We start from the raw sequence: 15,311 nt of genomic DNA on the forward strand, positions 1-15,311 counted from the left end.
GTGGACTGGAGGGCGGGAGCCGGTGTGGACTGGCGGGCGGGAGCCGGTGTGGACTGGAGGGCGGGAGCCGGTGTGGACTGGAGGGCGGGAGCCGGTGTGGACTGGTTGGAAGGAATGTTGTTCTGAACTTTTTATTTCTGCATTTTTAAATTTATTCCTACAATCTCTAATGCTGAACTTTTTTTTATTTCTTGATTTTTTTCTATTTTTTTCCCTATGAAGTTGTACTGAAGAATCTGCATCTAGGGACCTTGTAAACATTTCATTGTATCATTTGAGTACATATGACAATAAACCCAAATCATTATTGTAGATTCAGCATAGAAGGGGTTAGTCTTATAAAAAGGTAGGTCAGGCCAATTAGGAACACTTTTTTATGCAGTTGTTGAGGGGCCTAAATATACAATTGAATGAAAAATGTTTCAAACTGAGAACAAGTGAAATAGGTCAGTACATGAGACAGACAATGTCTCATTGAGATATTCAATGTCAGTTTGATTGACTGATGTAAAGTCAATAAAAGAAAATCCTAGTAGAATCTCATTGTTGTGTGTCCATATAGGAACTGAGGAGACAGTGAGAATTAGAAATGAGGGAGTTTAAGGAGCTAGCTACAAATGAAAATGAAGAACCTCAAAGACACCAATTTCTGTGTGTAGTTTTGCTCTCTGAGCTGGAAGCTTCATCCCCAGCACTCATCCCAACATCCACAAATGAAGCTGCATTAGAACATTATTTCAATGAGCCACCACACACTGCAGCACTGAGGAACTACACAGAGCAGAGGAAAATCACAAATACAGTGATTCAAAAAGAACGGGTACCCAGTGAACACGGTCCGCTGCTTTCTCAGCAACAAACCCAAACAAGCAGACAAAACATGTACAGAAACCCTAACCACTCTCCCCTACATCAAAGACATCTCAAATTACTGCCAGACTACTCAGACCCCTTGGCATCATGGTAGCCCACAAACCCACCAACAGACTCGAACAGCAGCTAATGAACTTGAAAGTCCATTATACAAACAACAAGCAAAACTAATGTCACTTACAAAATACCTTGAAAGAACCGTAACAAACACTAAATTGGACAAACAGGCAGAAAACTAGCCACCAGGGTACATGTACTTCAACTAACCACAAAAAGACATGACACTCTCACAAGTATCCTTACATACAAATGAGGAGGGACACCACTTCAACCACATCCATCCTAGGACAAGCCAAACAGAGACACACACAAGAATTTCTAGAAGTATGGCATTGCAACTAGAACTCTATAAACAATCACATTGAATTGGACCCTGATTTCACGCCCTGAGAAAAGGAACAGGAAATGACATCATCATGGGAAATGATGTCACCACAGCAAATGACATCACCAATTCAAGGAAGCCCAAACACATAAATAGAAACCGGGCTATACCACCAGTGTTTCATCCAGAGGTTCACTAGCAAATCTACATCCAGAACCTCAACCTGAGCTACAAATGTACTGAAAACTCACTAACACTAATTTCCTGATTATTATCTGGAAATTATCAGAGAGGTGTAGGGACATAGATCAGAGATTTACTGAATAAGGGTCACTGGATCTGAAACAGTGACTCAGCTTTCTCTCCACAAATGTTACCAGACCTACTGAGTTTCTCCAGCACTTTCTGTTCTTCTTTCAGAGATTTAAATTCTTGGAGGAGAAAGTAGTTTGGAAGGAAAGGTTTTCAGTTCAAAGGCCGTTCCACCAGAACGAGGAAAAGAGGGAACTTTTCTATTGGGATGCAGCCTACTTACACTAGCCTGGAACCCTGCTCAGCCAGGCTGATGAGTGCAACTTTCACCAATCAAGAAGCAAGGATAAATCCATAAGTCAGAAGAGAAAATACAAGTCTGCAGAGCATAGTAGTGATTTGGTAGATGGTGTCAGCAAAGGACAGAGAGCTTGACAATAATAATCGAACATTAACGAGTAAGGCCAGATTGAAAAAACAGGACAAGTTCTAGATATATATAATATGAATTCCCAAAACACTTGGAATGAGATAGAAGAATTAATAGCACAAATGGGGAGGCAGTCCAGAGGAGGTTTACAAGAATGCTCCTGGGGATGAGGAGCAGCTCTATACTCAATGGAGTTTAGAATACTGAGGGGAGATCTGATTGAAATATACAGAATATCGAGAGGCCTGGATACAGTGATCATGGAGAAGATTTTTTTTTTAAGATTAGATTATGTACAGCATGGAAACAAGCCCTTTGGCCCAACAAGTCCACACCGACCCTCCGAAGAGCAACCCACCCAGACCCATTCCCTTACATTTACCCCTTCACCGAACACTACAGGCAATTTAGCATGGCCAATTCACTTAACCAGCACATTTTTGGATTGTGGGAGGAAACTGGAGCACCTGGAGGAAACCCACGCAGACACAGGGAGAATGTACAAACTCCACACAGACAGTTGCCTGAGGTGGGAATTGAACCCAGGTCTCTGGCACTGTGAGGTAGCAGTGCTAACCACTGTGCCACCGTGCCACCCATGCTTCCACTTGTAGGAGAGACTAGGACTTGAGGGCACAGCCTTAAAGTAAAGGGACAACCCTTTAGAACTGAGATGAGGAGAAATTTCTCCAGCCAGGGAGTAGTTAACCTGTGCAACTCATTGCTGCAGATCACTGCAGAGGCAAAGTCACTGAGTGAATTAAAGACAGAGGTAGATACATTCTTGACTAGCAAGGAGATCAAGGGTCACAGGGAGGAGGCAGGAGAATGGAGTTGAGAAATATAACCAGCCATGATCGAATAGTGGAGGAAATATGGTGGGCCGAATGACCCGATCCTGCTTCATTTCTTATGGTGTTATAGATAAATAGTTTTGATGCAGCTGTCATTACTGAGCCATGATTGTAGGGTGATCTTGACTTTATTCTGTCCAAAGCTGAAGTCCAGCTGTTGGGCTGAAAGCATGAGGTTGCATCCCCCCCTCTTCCAATCCAATCAGAGAACCCGCAACTCAGCAGCTTTGACAGCTCCATGTCTAGCAGTGGACGTGAATAAAATATTTTCCTGGAACATGAGGGCACATCAATAGTCACACCTTTGAAGAAGGCTAAGTGTGGTTCAAGATAGTTCGCAGGCCCTACTGATTAGGGTAGGATTCCCATGGATGTAAGCAAGCCATTGCTGTCACAGGGCTCTTATTTGAGGCAAAAGTGTCCAAAAACGTGGATTCTAACTACTGCTTCCCCTGGAACTCATTGGTAGGCTGTCAGATGTCACCAACTAGTCTTCCACATGCCAGTAGATATTCTCTCCAACACCTCAGCTGACAAAATACTTGTAGAGATGGGATATGGTTTTAATTAGCCACTTGAGTATCTCAATTATGTCTGGATGGGCGGCATTTATGCCATCTTCTCCTGTAGATACTGAATTGGAAAGATGTTGGAAAGATGGGTGGTAATATTCAGTCCTGAGAGAAGATGTTCAAATTGGAAAAGAAGGTGCTATAGTTCCAATAATAAATTATGAAATGAAGGCAATGATGTTAAAGGATCTCAGCTCACAAAATCAGCATATAGAATGAATATGGGCGGAGGTAAGAAACAGCAAAAGACAGAAACTGACCAAGTCATTTAAAGGACTCCAAACAGTTATCATAATGTTGGTCAGTGTGAATCAGGCTATTGGATGAGTGCATAGCAAGGATGATATCATAACATCAGATGAGTTTAATCTTCATTTTTACTGAGCAAACCAAAATTGGCAAAAATAGTTTAGGTGATGAATTCATAGAATGCATTTGAGACAGTTTTTTAGAACAACATGTTGAAGAACCAACTATAAAACAGAATATTTTCAGTCCAGTATTGTGTAATGCAGGATTAATTAGTAAACCTTTTAGGAAGGATCATCTGGGTTTGAGTGATCATAACAATGCAATAATGTAAGCTTCTGAATTTTAAGAACTGTTCGTAGATTGAAAGAAGTAACAATAACTCTGTCTGGAATAAAGTATTTAAAGACAAGGACAAGCTTACACAGGAGTTGAAAGCAATTAGCCATGCCTGGGAAAAGAAGGAATCGAAGCTACATGAACAAAACTGTTGGACATCTGTTTATTAACTGGCTGCTTTAGGCCACAAGGACAAACAACTGCCCTGCTGAAGAATTTAAGGAGTTAAGTACAAGACAGATTGGGTCTTCAGACAGATACGAGCTGAAAATGTGTTGCTGGAAAAGCACAGCAGGTAAGGCAGCATCCAAGGTGCAGGAGAATCGACGTTTCGGACATGAGCCCTTCTTCAGGAACACATTTTCAGCTCTGATCTCCAGCATCTGCAGTCCTCACTTTCTTCTCTTCAGACAGATAGTTAAATCAAATATAAGAAGGAATGGTGGTGCTACTTCTGATAAGGAAGCAAGCTGCAGACTTGAGGACTCTTGAAGTGTACTCCATGTTGTGGATGAAAGAATCTAAAAGAACATCAACAATATTGTCCCATAGACCTGAAGGACAAAAAAACTGTATTAAAATCTAAAGGCAGAACACCTCTTCAGCAGAATTTTAAGGAACAACACTACACAAGGGTTAAACCCTGTACATCAGAGACAGACACTTTTGGTTAGAATTGTAGTTAAATTCCACCATCACTCAGGTAATAGCGGCATTGAGTTGTGAGTCTTAACTTGCTTACTTGAGGGGTCTTATTTTGTTTGTTAAATGCATTAAAGTTCAACTAATTGCTTCAGTATTTGATTATCTGTGAGATTTCTTAATAAGTAGTCAAATTGTGGTGATATACCCACAACAATATGGTAGAATTTCATTTTAAGTTTGATAGTGATGTAGTTGAGCCCAAAACTAGGTTCTTAATTTTAAGAAAAGCCAGTTGTGGGTTTATGAGAGACAACTTGTTGAAAATAGATTGGGAAATTAGATCGAAATATATAATAGTAGATAAGCAATGATATTTGATGAATAATCAATAATTTTTAATGAATATGCACTCCACCAGAAAATAGAGACTTCACTGTAAAATGGTACAGCTGTGGTTGACCTGAAAAGTTAAAATACATTATTATATTAAGCAAAGCTGATAATATTGTCAAAAGGTGGAAACCTAAGAACCGAAAAGGAAAGTAAAAGTCAGCAAAAGATCAGTAGGGCAATAATAAAGGGAGGATAAATAGAATATGGGAATAAAGTAGGACAAAAGAAATGTTGTGGGCTTTTACAAGTAATCAAAGTGGGGGAGATTAACAGAAGCAAATTAGATTCCCTTAGAGGTGGAAAGAGTCAAAATTAATATATGTTAGATGTAGTGAACAATACTTATGTGTCATTTATGTATTCTACATTATATGTAGAAAACACAAGGAACATATCAGATAATGTAGAGAACTAGGACCTAATGAAAGTGAAGAACCTAAAGTAATTAACATTCATCAATTAATTAATTTGGAGAACTCAAGGGTTTCAAGGGCAACAAATCACTTGGATATGATGACCCACTTTCTCAGGCTCTAAAAGAGGTGGGTGCTGTGATATTAAATGCATAGATTCCGGTACCACGTTGTTCACTAATTACAGAATTGTCCCCATCATGTGGAGGGAAGCAAATATAACTGTACATTTCAAGAAAAATAAACTGAGAGTGATCAAGAAGCACAAACCAATTCGTCCAATACAAGTGGTAGTGAAAATGCTGACATGTATTATTAAGAACATGTTTACGGATGTACTTAGAAAAATGCAATGTGATTAGACAGAGCCTTGATGTTTGCACAGAAGAGAGATCAAGCTGTGTGTATATATTAGAGTTTGTGAAGGTACAAATGAATGCATTATGTTTGGATTTTCATCAGGCATTTAATAGGTTGTTGCACACATTAGGCAGTGGGGAGCATATCATGATAAATTGAATATTGGTTACTGGGCAAAAAAAAGAGTAGAAATAAATATATTATTTTCAGATTGCTCGGGGACAATTAATGGAGTAGCACAAAAATCAGTGCTTTAGCCTTTAGCTATCTACAATCTATAGCAAAGACTGAGAAATGCGATTGAGTGTCACGTATCCAAATTTGCTACTGATACAAATCTGAAGACTGAACGGAATACAAAAAAGCTACAACAGATGATTGGGTAAAAAAAGTGGCAGGTGGTGAATAGTGTTGTCAAATATGAAATTACTCACTTTGGTAGGAAAAATGGAAAGCGGAATAATTTTTAAAAGCTGAACAATGAGGAAATGTTAATATTCAGAGAAATTTGGGAGCCCTTACACATGAAAGTTAATAGGAAGACACAGCAAGCAATTAGAAAGCCTTTACTACAATTAAACCCAGTGCATCTGCACAGAAGACAGGGCTGAAGCAAGCGCCAGCATTTTCAGGCAAAAGTGGCAAATGGGTGATGCACTTTAGACATATCCTAAGTTCCCTAGCAACACGATCCTATCCTTCAGCCAATTCAAATCACTCCATGTGATATCAAGGAACAGCTGGATACTGCAAATGCTGTGGGCCTTGACAACATTCCAGCAATATTACTGAAGATTGGTGCTCCATGCCCTAGCCAAGCTGATCCACTGCAGTCACAATAATGTCATTTACCGAACAATGCAGAAAGTTGCACGGATATGTTCTGCGCGTTGAAAGCTGGGCAAATTACTGACCAATCAGTCAAGTGTCAATCCACAGCAACAGTGCTATCAAGTAGCAATTACTCAACAATAATCTCCACACTGATGCTGAGTTTGGGTTCTGCCAGAATAACTCATCTCCTGACCTTATTACAGCCTTCATCCAAACATGGCCAAATCAGTTGAATTCCAGAGATGAGGTGAGGGTGACTATTGTTGTCATCGAGGCTACATCTAATCCAAGATTTTTGAAAATTGGGATCTGTCTAAAGCTGCACTTTTGATATTCCAAATTTGGTATTTCCTGCATTACCATAGCAACTAACCTTTCACCAGTGTAAAGATTTATTAGGCTCCACTTCTTTAGGAGTGCAACATTAATAAGAAAGTTTTGTTCTGACAAGGAATAAAAAATAATCTTTGAGGAGAAAGATGAGGAGCGCCTCATTTTCCGCCTAGGAACCCTCCAACCACAAGGGATGAACTCGGATTTCACCAGTTTCCTTTTCCAGCAACACATTTTCAGCAATAAAAAATAATCTTCAACTGGAGGTGAGCAATGGGACAATGGTTATCCTGGCATTATGAGTAGCTGCCCACAGTCATTAGCCAAGAAGGACTAGACAATTAATGGACACAGTGGCCCAAAATAGTGTTTGTCAAAAGGGATAGGTGGAGAGAGACAGTTAAAAGAGGATTCAGGGGGATGAGCTACCATCTTTTTGAGGGAAGACCGAAGTTCCCCTATATCAACCTGAGGGAAGACCAAAGACTGTTGTCATCAAAGATTACCAAAACTACCACAAAAAGCTGCAAAATATCTGGAGTGTGCTGCCTCTACTCCCCCATTTTATGGAATGACTTGCTACCAGTAGATCATTCTCATCTGCCATAGGTCATATATTTCCTTTCTTTGCCGAATTAACTAATGTACAATATCTAAACTGCTGCTTCTTCATAAACTATCAGAAAATTGCTCCAAATTGTTGATGTTGTATATTACCCCCACCCCTAAAATCAACAGACATCAAGAAGCCCAAGCAAAACTTGACTCAATGGGCAACAGGGGGCAGACTCTTCATTTGTTGGAGTCATTCCTGATGTATAGGTAGATAGTTGTTGGAGGTAAATCTTCTCAACTTCAGGTCATTACTACAGGACTTCCTCTGGGTAATGTCCTTGGTCCAGCTATCTTCAGCTGGTTCATTAAGGACATTTTGGGGATGTTCACGAATGATTGCACAATATTCAGTACCATTTGTGACACTTCGGATACTGAAGCAGCCCACGTCCATGTATAGGAAAACCTGGAAAACAACATGTTTCAGCTGATAAATGGCAAATATCATTTGTGCAACAGAAGTGCCAGGCAGTAACCATCACCACTTGACATTCAATAGTTATACCAATGGAATACCACACTATCAACATCCTGGCCATTACCAATGACACAAAACTGAATGGGAGCAGCTGTATAAATATTGTGGCTAGAAGAATGGGTCAGAGTTGGGAATTCTACAGTAATTAACTCACCTCCTGATCCTCAAAGCCTGTCCATCATCGAGAAGTCAGGAGTGTAATATAATACTTTCTTAGATGAATTAGGTTCAACAACACTGAAGAAGCTCAACACCATCCAGGACAATGCAGCTGACTTGATTGGCAGCCCAACTAAGACCTCTGACATTCATTCTGTCCACTACTGATGCACAGTACCAGTAATGTGTACCTTGTACAAAATGCACTGTGACATCTCACAAGGACGCTTTTGACAGCACCTTCCAAACCTGTCACCACTGCCACCTGGAAGGACAATGACAGCAGAAACATGGGAAGAACTCCAACTTGAAGTTTCCTTCCAAGCCAAGTACCATCCTGCCTTGGAATCTGATCATCACTCTTTTGTTGTTGCTGCATCCTGAAACTCCATCCTTAGGGGCTGCAGGTATCCCTACTCCTCGTGGAGTTCAAAAAGACAACACCCCACCAGCCTCCAGAGATGAGCAATAAATGCTGACCAGTGATGCTCACATCACACAAACGAATAAGAAAAGGTTTGAAATGTAATATTACTGAAGTTTTGTCGTAACTTTATGGGGCTTTGATGAGCACTTAGCTAGAATACTGTGTATAGTTTGATCTCCTTCCAGGAGGATTCATACATTGTTTTAGAGCAGTTACAATAAATTAGACTGATTTGGAGAATACGAGGATTGATCTATCTAAAATGATTGAGTAGCATGGGTCTATATTCTCTGGGGTTTATAAAAATTCAGTGTAAAGTCTAAGATGAATAGAGAGGGAGCAGGGCGATTGCTGAGAAGACGTTTCCCTAAGTTAGAGGATCTGGAACTAGATTTCAGACTCAGGAACAGGGGTCAAATATTTCAAACTAAGATATGAGATAATTTCTTCACTCGGAGGGTTGTGAATCTTTGGAATTCTCCATCTCAGAAAGTATGCTCAAAACTGAGATTGATGAATTTATAGGCAGGAAGGAAACCAATGCTTAAAGGGAAAGGAGTTGTTGCAAAAGTTCAACTAACATCTTATGGAATAGGAGAACTGACATAAGTGGCCTTATGGTTGACTCCCACTTCCATTTTTTATATTTTTAATTAGGAAATGGACAAGTCAATGAATACACAAAGAGTAAAGACTTACGTGAGTGTTGATTGGAAAGGTCTGTTTCATTGTTGTAACTTTTGTGTCTTTCTATGTATGACTGAGCATTCAGTGGTGGCATTCCTTTGCCTGCATAAGGTGATATACATACAGCAGCTCAAATTCATTGGAATGGGAAAGTTTCAAATCTTTTCTGATGGTTCAAGAGATCAATTGAGAGAGACAAGCTCTCTGACAAGCTGGTGTCATGGTGGGCTGTGGTTTTTGGTGTTGGTGCCCGTTGCCAAGTTGCCATTGATCGTCATGGTGCGCGACCAGCTCCACATGTGATGTCGCTGGTTTTCTCTGTCATCAGAATCATGAGAAAATAATAGGAAGACTCCTCTTTGCAAAGTTAGACAAGACAGTTTTGGTCCAAGCACTGCCTTTTTGTCATGTCTTGTGTCTTGAGACTTTTTTTGAGGTTGTTTTTCATTACTACGCGCAGTTTAATTAGATTAGATTAGATTAAATTCCCTACAGTATGGAAACAGGCCATTCGGCCTAACAAGTCCACACTGACCAACTGAAGAGTAACCCACCCAGACCCATTCCCCTACCCCATATTTACCCCTGACTAATGTACCTAGCACTATGGGCAATTTGGCATGGCTAATTCACCTATTCTGCACACCTGTGGATTGAGAGAGGAAACCGGAGCAGCTGGGGGAAACCCACGCAGACATGGGGAGAATGTGCAAACTCCACACAGACAGTGGCCCGAGGCAGGAATTGAACCCAGGTCTCTGCTCACATTGTAGATCTCAGTAATTCTTCGTAACAAATGTTCAGTGACAGTAACTATCTACTTGCTATTACAGTGTAATGGTTGCAAACATATTTGTAAATGGAAAGGGAACTGGCACATCAGCTACTCAAGTTAAAGCATAAACAGTCCAGTAATGTTTATCCAGCACCTTTCATCAAGAGGTTGGTTAGCTTGGTTGGCTATTTGTGATGCAGAGTGATTCCAAGAGCAATTCTTCTGGCTGCAATCACCATGATGCCAACTTTTCAACCGTCTCCCTCACTGAGGCATGATGACCTTGAGGTTAAATTCATTATTAGTCATTTTTCACTAATAAGAGAGCAGTTTATGGTGTTCTGGGACCATTGTAACGTTCACTTTCATAATTTTCTTAAAAACATGAGGTTTGTTGGTCTCAGAGCTTTGCCAAGCCTCAGTCTGGTGAAGCAAAGTTGGATCAAATGTCAAAAAAAATCTATAAAAACAATACCAAAGCCACAACGAAGGGAACTCTAGAAATAAAATAGGTTTCCATCACTTTGGAGAACATTGCCTTTAAATTCTCAATCTGTGCTAACTCTCTGTGTTTGATGGATGAATATACTTTGTTAGAGAACATAAAATAGAGATTAACAGCTTGCTAATGAATGTATGCGATCTTTCCGCTCTCCACAAATGGTTTGACACAATACACCACAGACTTCAACAAATATTTTTTTCATGTGACATCTGTAGATTCTGTTCTTATGTTCCATGAAATCTACGGGAAGATTTTCCCTGGATACTTACTTGTTAGAGCCTATGATCTGATTGAGGTTGTGTTTAGTGCAAGTTGGCAACTTGGCAAAGAAGTTGAAGTACAAATTAGTCACAGCTGCTGTTGGATCATGCCAATTAAGTACCCCTCTCATGCACAGTTAAAAAGATGACATGCTTTTTGGGATGGCAATATTTCATTTTATGACATGTTCACACAGTGACCAGCTGAACAGTGGTAAATAAGTAAACACTGAGGATTTTGAGCTTTAATTATATGCTCAGCTTTCAAAGTTCAATTGCTGATTGAGATCAAGTGACTATATTATTATCAAAGAGGACCTATTGTGAGAGGTCAGGAGAGACTTTAGGATGGTTTCACCAACACTATTGACATTTCTCCCAAAGATGACCTCATTGCCAAAGGGTTACAATGAGAGGGTATTGACATAATGCAGATTATTGGACAATTGAGTGGGAGGATGTGATTGATTAGCTGCTGGCATGAGATGTCCATTGTTTTTCAAAGATACTGGGCAGAATCCTATAGGGGCCTGAAAGATGGGGGCTCCTATGAGATTTGTAGCAGAATCACTCTTTGATTTGATTTGATTTATTATTGTCACATTTACCTCAGTACAATGAAAAGTTTGGTTTTGCATGCAATACGGGTGGGTCATACCATACAAAGTGCATTAGGGTGATAGAACAGAGAGAGGAATATTATGTTATGGCTGCAGAGCAGGTACACAAAGAGAGAGGTCAACATTAAATTTGAAATTTGAGAGGTCTATTCAGGAGTTTAATAACAGTGGGGAAGAAGCTGTTCTTGAATCTGTTGGTCTGTGTGTTTAAGGTTTGGAAGAGGTTAGAAGAGATTATAACTGGGGTGGGAGGGGTCTATCACTATGTTAGCTGCCTTTGTGAGGCTGCAAACGTATAGCTGGAGTCAATAGATGGAGGGTTGGCTTGTGTGATGGACTGGACTATGTTCATAACTTTGTAGTGACTTACAGTCAGAGGAGAAGATTGATGACAGCAGAGCGGTCGAAATTATTTACTTGGACTCTAGTGAAGCCTTTGACAAAGTTCTGCATGGTGAACTAATTAGTAAAGTTAGATCACATGGGATTTAGGGTGAGCTTGTCAATTGGATACAAATTTGGCTTAACAGCAGGAAATAGAGAGTGATGGTGTAGGGTTGTTTCTCAGGCTGGAAGCCTATGAACAGTGGTGTTTCACAGGGATTGGTCCTGGGTCCACTTTTGTTTGTCATTTAAATAAAGATTTAGATGGGAATATAGAAGACATGGTTAGTAAGTTTGCAGATGATAGTGAAGAAGGTTATTTGAGATTACAAAGAGATCTTGATCAATTGGGGTAATGAGCTGAGTAGTGATGGATGGAGTTTAATTTGGATAATTACGAGGTATTGTGTTTTGGCAAAACAAACAAGGCAGGACTTAAACAATTAAAAGTAGGGCCTTGGGTAGTGTTGTAGAACAGAGACACTTAGGGGTTCAGGCACATAATTCTTTGAAATTTGCATCACAGGTGGACAGGGGGTGGTTAGGAAGGCATTTAGCACATTTGCCTTCATTGTTTAGACCTTTAAGTATAAGAGTTGGAATGTTATGTTGAGGTAACAGAAATTGGTGAGGCCTCTTCTGGAGGACTGTGTTCAGTTCTGGTCACCCTGCTATAGGAAGGATATTATTAAGCTGGAAAGGGTTCAGAAGAAAGTTACCAGGATGTTGCTGGGAATGGAGGGCTTGGTTTATAAAGAGAGACTGGATAGGCTGGGACATTTTTCATGCAGCGTATGAGATTGAGGTGTGACCTTATACAGGTTTATGAAATCATGAAGACTATTGACAAAGTTAATGGCAGGTATCTTTTCCCCAGGGTGGGTGGGGGATTTCAAAACTAGGGGGCATATTTTTAAAGTGAGAGAAGAAAGATTTTAAAAAGACATGAGTGGCAACTTTTTAACATAGAGAGGGGCTTGTGTGTGGAAACAACTTCCAGAGGAAGTGGTGGATGCAGGTACAGTTACAATGTTTAAAAGACATTTAAATAAGTGCATGAATAAGAAATGCTTGGAGGGATGTGGGCCAAACATAGATAGGTGGGACTAGATTAGTTTGGGATTATGGTTGGCATGGGCTGGTTGGACCAAAGGGTCTGTTTCTGAGCTTTATGACCCTATTGCTCAATGACTCTAAGTCTCACAAGATCAATCTCATCATCAGGAGCCACATGGTGCTGCATGTATGCATTTGCTGAGTGGTGGCGGGGTTAGTCTTAGGCAATGGCAAGTTGTCAATTCAGGGTGGTTTTAGCCAATTAAACCCCTTATTAATAGCACAACTCATATCATTAATATTCAACTTCCTACCTTAGCACATATGCTGAACAAGCTAGGTATTGGAAATTCCTGACATGGAAGCCAGAGCAGGTACTTGGCAACTTGAACTTATTGCTTCATGGAACATAGAACATTACAGCGCAGTACAGGCCCTCTGCACCTCCGTGAGGCACTGACCTGTGAAAGCTCATCTGTCCTGCACTATTGCAGTTTCATCCATATGTTTATCCAATGATCATTTAAATGCCCTTAAAGTTGGGGAGTCTACTCCTGTTGCAAGCAGTGTGTTCCACACCCCTACTACTCTCTGAGTAAAGAAACTACCTCTGACATCTGTCCTTATCTATCACCCCTCAATTTAAAGCTATGTCCCCTCATGCTAGTTATCACCATCTGAGGGACAAGGCTTCCACTGTCCACCCTATCTAACCCTCTCATTATGTTATATGTCTCAATTAAGTCAGCTCTCAACCTTCTTCTTTCAAACAAAATCAGGCCTCACGTCCCTCAGCCTTTCCTCATAAGACCTTCCCTCCATACTAGGCAACATCCTGGTAAATCTCCTCTGAACCCTTTCCAAAGCTTCCACATCCTTCCTATAATGCAGTGACTAGAACTGTATGCAATACTCCAAATGTGGCTGCACCAGAGTTTTGTACAGCTGCAGCATGACCTCATGATTCTGAAACTCAATCCCTCTACCAATAAAAGCTACCACACCATATACCTTCTTAACAACCCTATCAGCTTGGGTGGCAACTTGTAAGGATCTAGGTACCTGGACACCAAGATCTCTCTGGTCATCTACACTACCAAGAATCTTACCATTTCTGGTACTCTATTCCTGTTGCTCCTTCCAAAGTGAATCGCCTCACACTTTTCTGCATTAAACTCCATTTTCCACCTCTCAGCCCAGCTCTGTAACTTATCTATGCCCCTCTGTAACCTACAACAACCTTCAGCACTATCCATGACTCTACCAACTTTAGTAACATCTGCAAATTTACTAATCCATCCTTCTATGCCCTCATCCAAGTCATTTATAAAAATGACAAACAGCAGTGGCCCCAAAACTGATTCTTGCAGTACCCCACTAGTAACTGAACTCCAGGATGAACATTTCCCATCTACCACCACTCCATGTCTTCTTTCAGCTAGCCAATTTCTGATCCAAACCCCCAAATCACCTTCAATCCCATGCCTCTGTATTTTGTGCAATAGCCTCCCATGGGGAACCTTATCAAATGCCTTACTGAAATCCACATACACCACATCAACTGCTGTACCCCTCATCCACCTGTTTGGTCACCATCTCAAAGAACTCAATAAGGTTTGTGAGGCACGACCTACACTTCACAAAACAGTGTTGACTATCTCTAATCAAATTATTCCTTTCTAGATTATTATAAATCCTATCGCTTAAGGGCAGCACGGTGGCTCAGTGGTTAGCACTGCTGCCTCACAGTGCCAGGGACCCAGGTTCAATTCCCGCCTTGGGTAACTGTCTGTGTGGAGTTTGCACATTCTCCCTGTATCTGCGTGGGTTTCCTCCGATAGTCCAAAGATGTGCAGGTCAGGTGAATTGGCCATGTGAAACTGCCCATAGTGTTAGGTGCATTAGTCAGGGGTAAATATAGGGCAAAGGGTCTGGATGGTTGCTCTTTGGAGGGTCAGTGTGGACTTGTTGGGCCGAAGGGCCTGTTTCCACACTGTAGGGAATCTAATCTAATCATAACCCTTTCCAATACTTTACCCACACTGAAGTAAGGCTCACAGGTCTATAATTTCCAAGGTTTTCTCTACCCCCCTTCTTGAACAAGGGAACATTATTTGCTATCCTCTAGTCTTTTGGCACTATTCCTCTAAAAAGACTTCCATGTTGGAAATTAGGCACCAATATCTGAGGGCATGAGCCATGTGCATGCCACATCCATGGGAATTAGCATTCGACATGTGCCAGCCTCTTCAGAACCCTTACGGTTGGTTTCCAATTCACCTCCAGCACACTCGGGCTACAATAGCAACACTTGGTGTAATGCTGCTGCAAGGACACTTTGTGCTCAGAGACCTACACCCGACTGATGGACTGGACCAGGCTGCATTGCTGGCCAGCTTACGAGCTCACTTGG

Source organism: Chiloscyllium plagiosum, chromosome 2 (assembly GCF_004010195.1).
Source record: "Chiloscyllium plagiosum isolate BGI_BamShark_2017 chromosome 2, ASM401019v2, whole genome shotgun sequence".
Lineage (NCBI taxonomy): Eukaryota > Metazoa > Chordata > Chondrichthyes > Orectolobiformes > Hemiscylliidae > Chiloscyllium > Chiloscyllium plagiosum.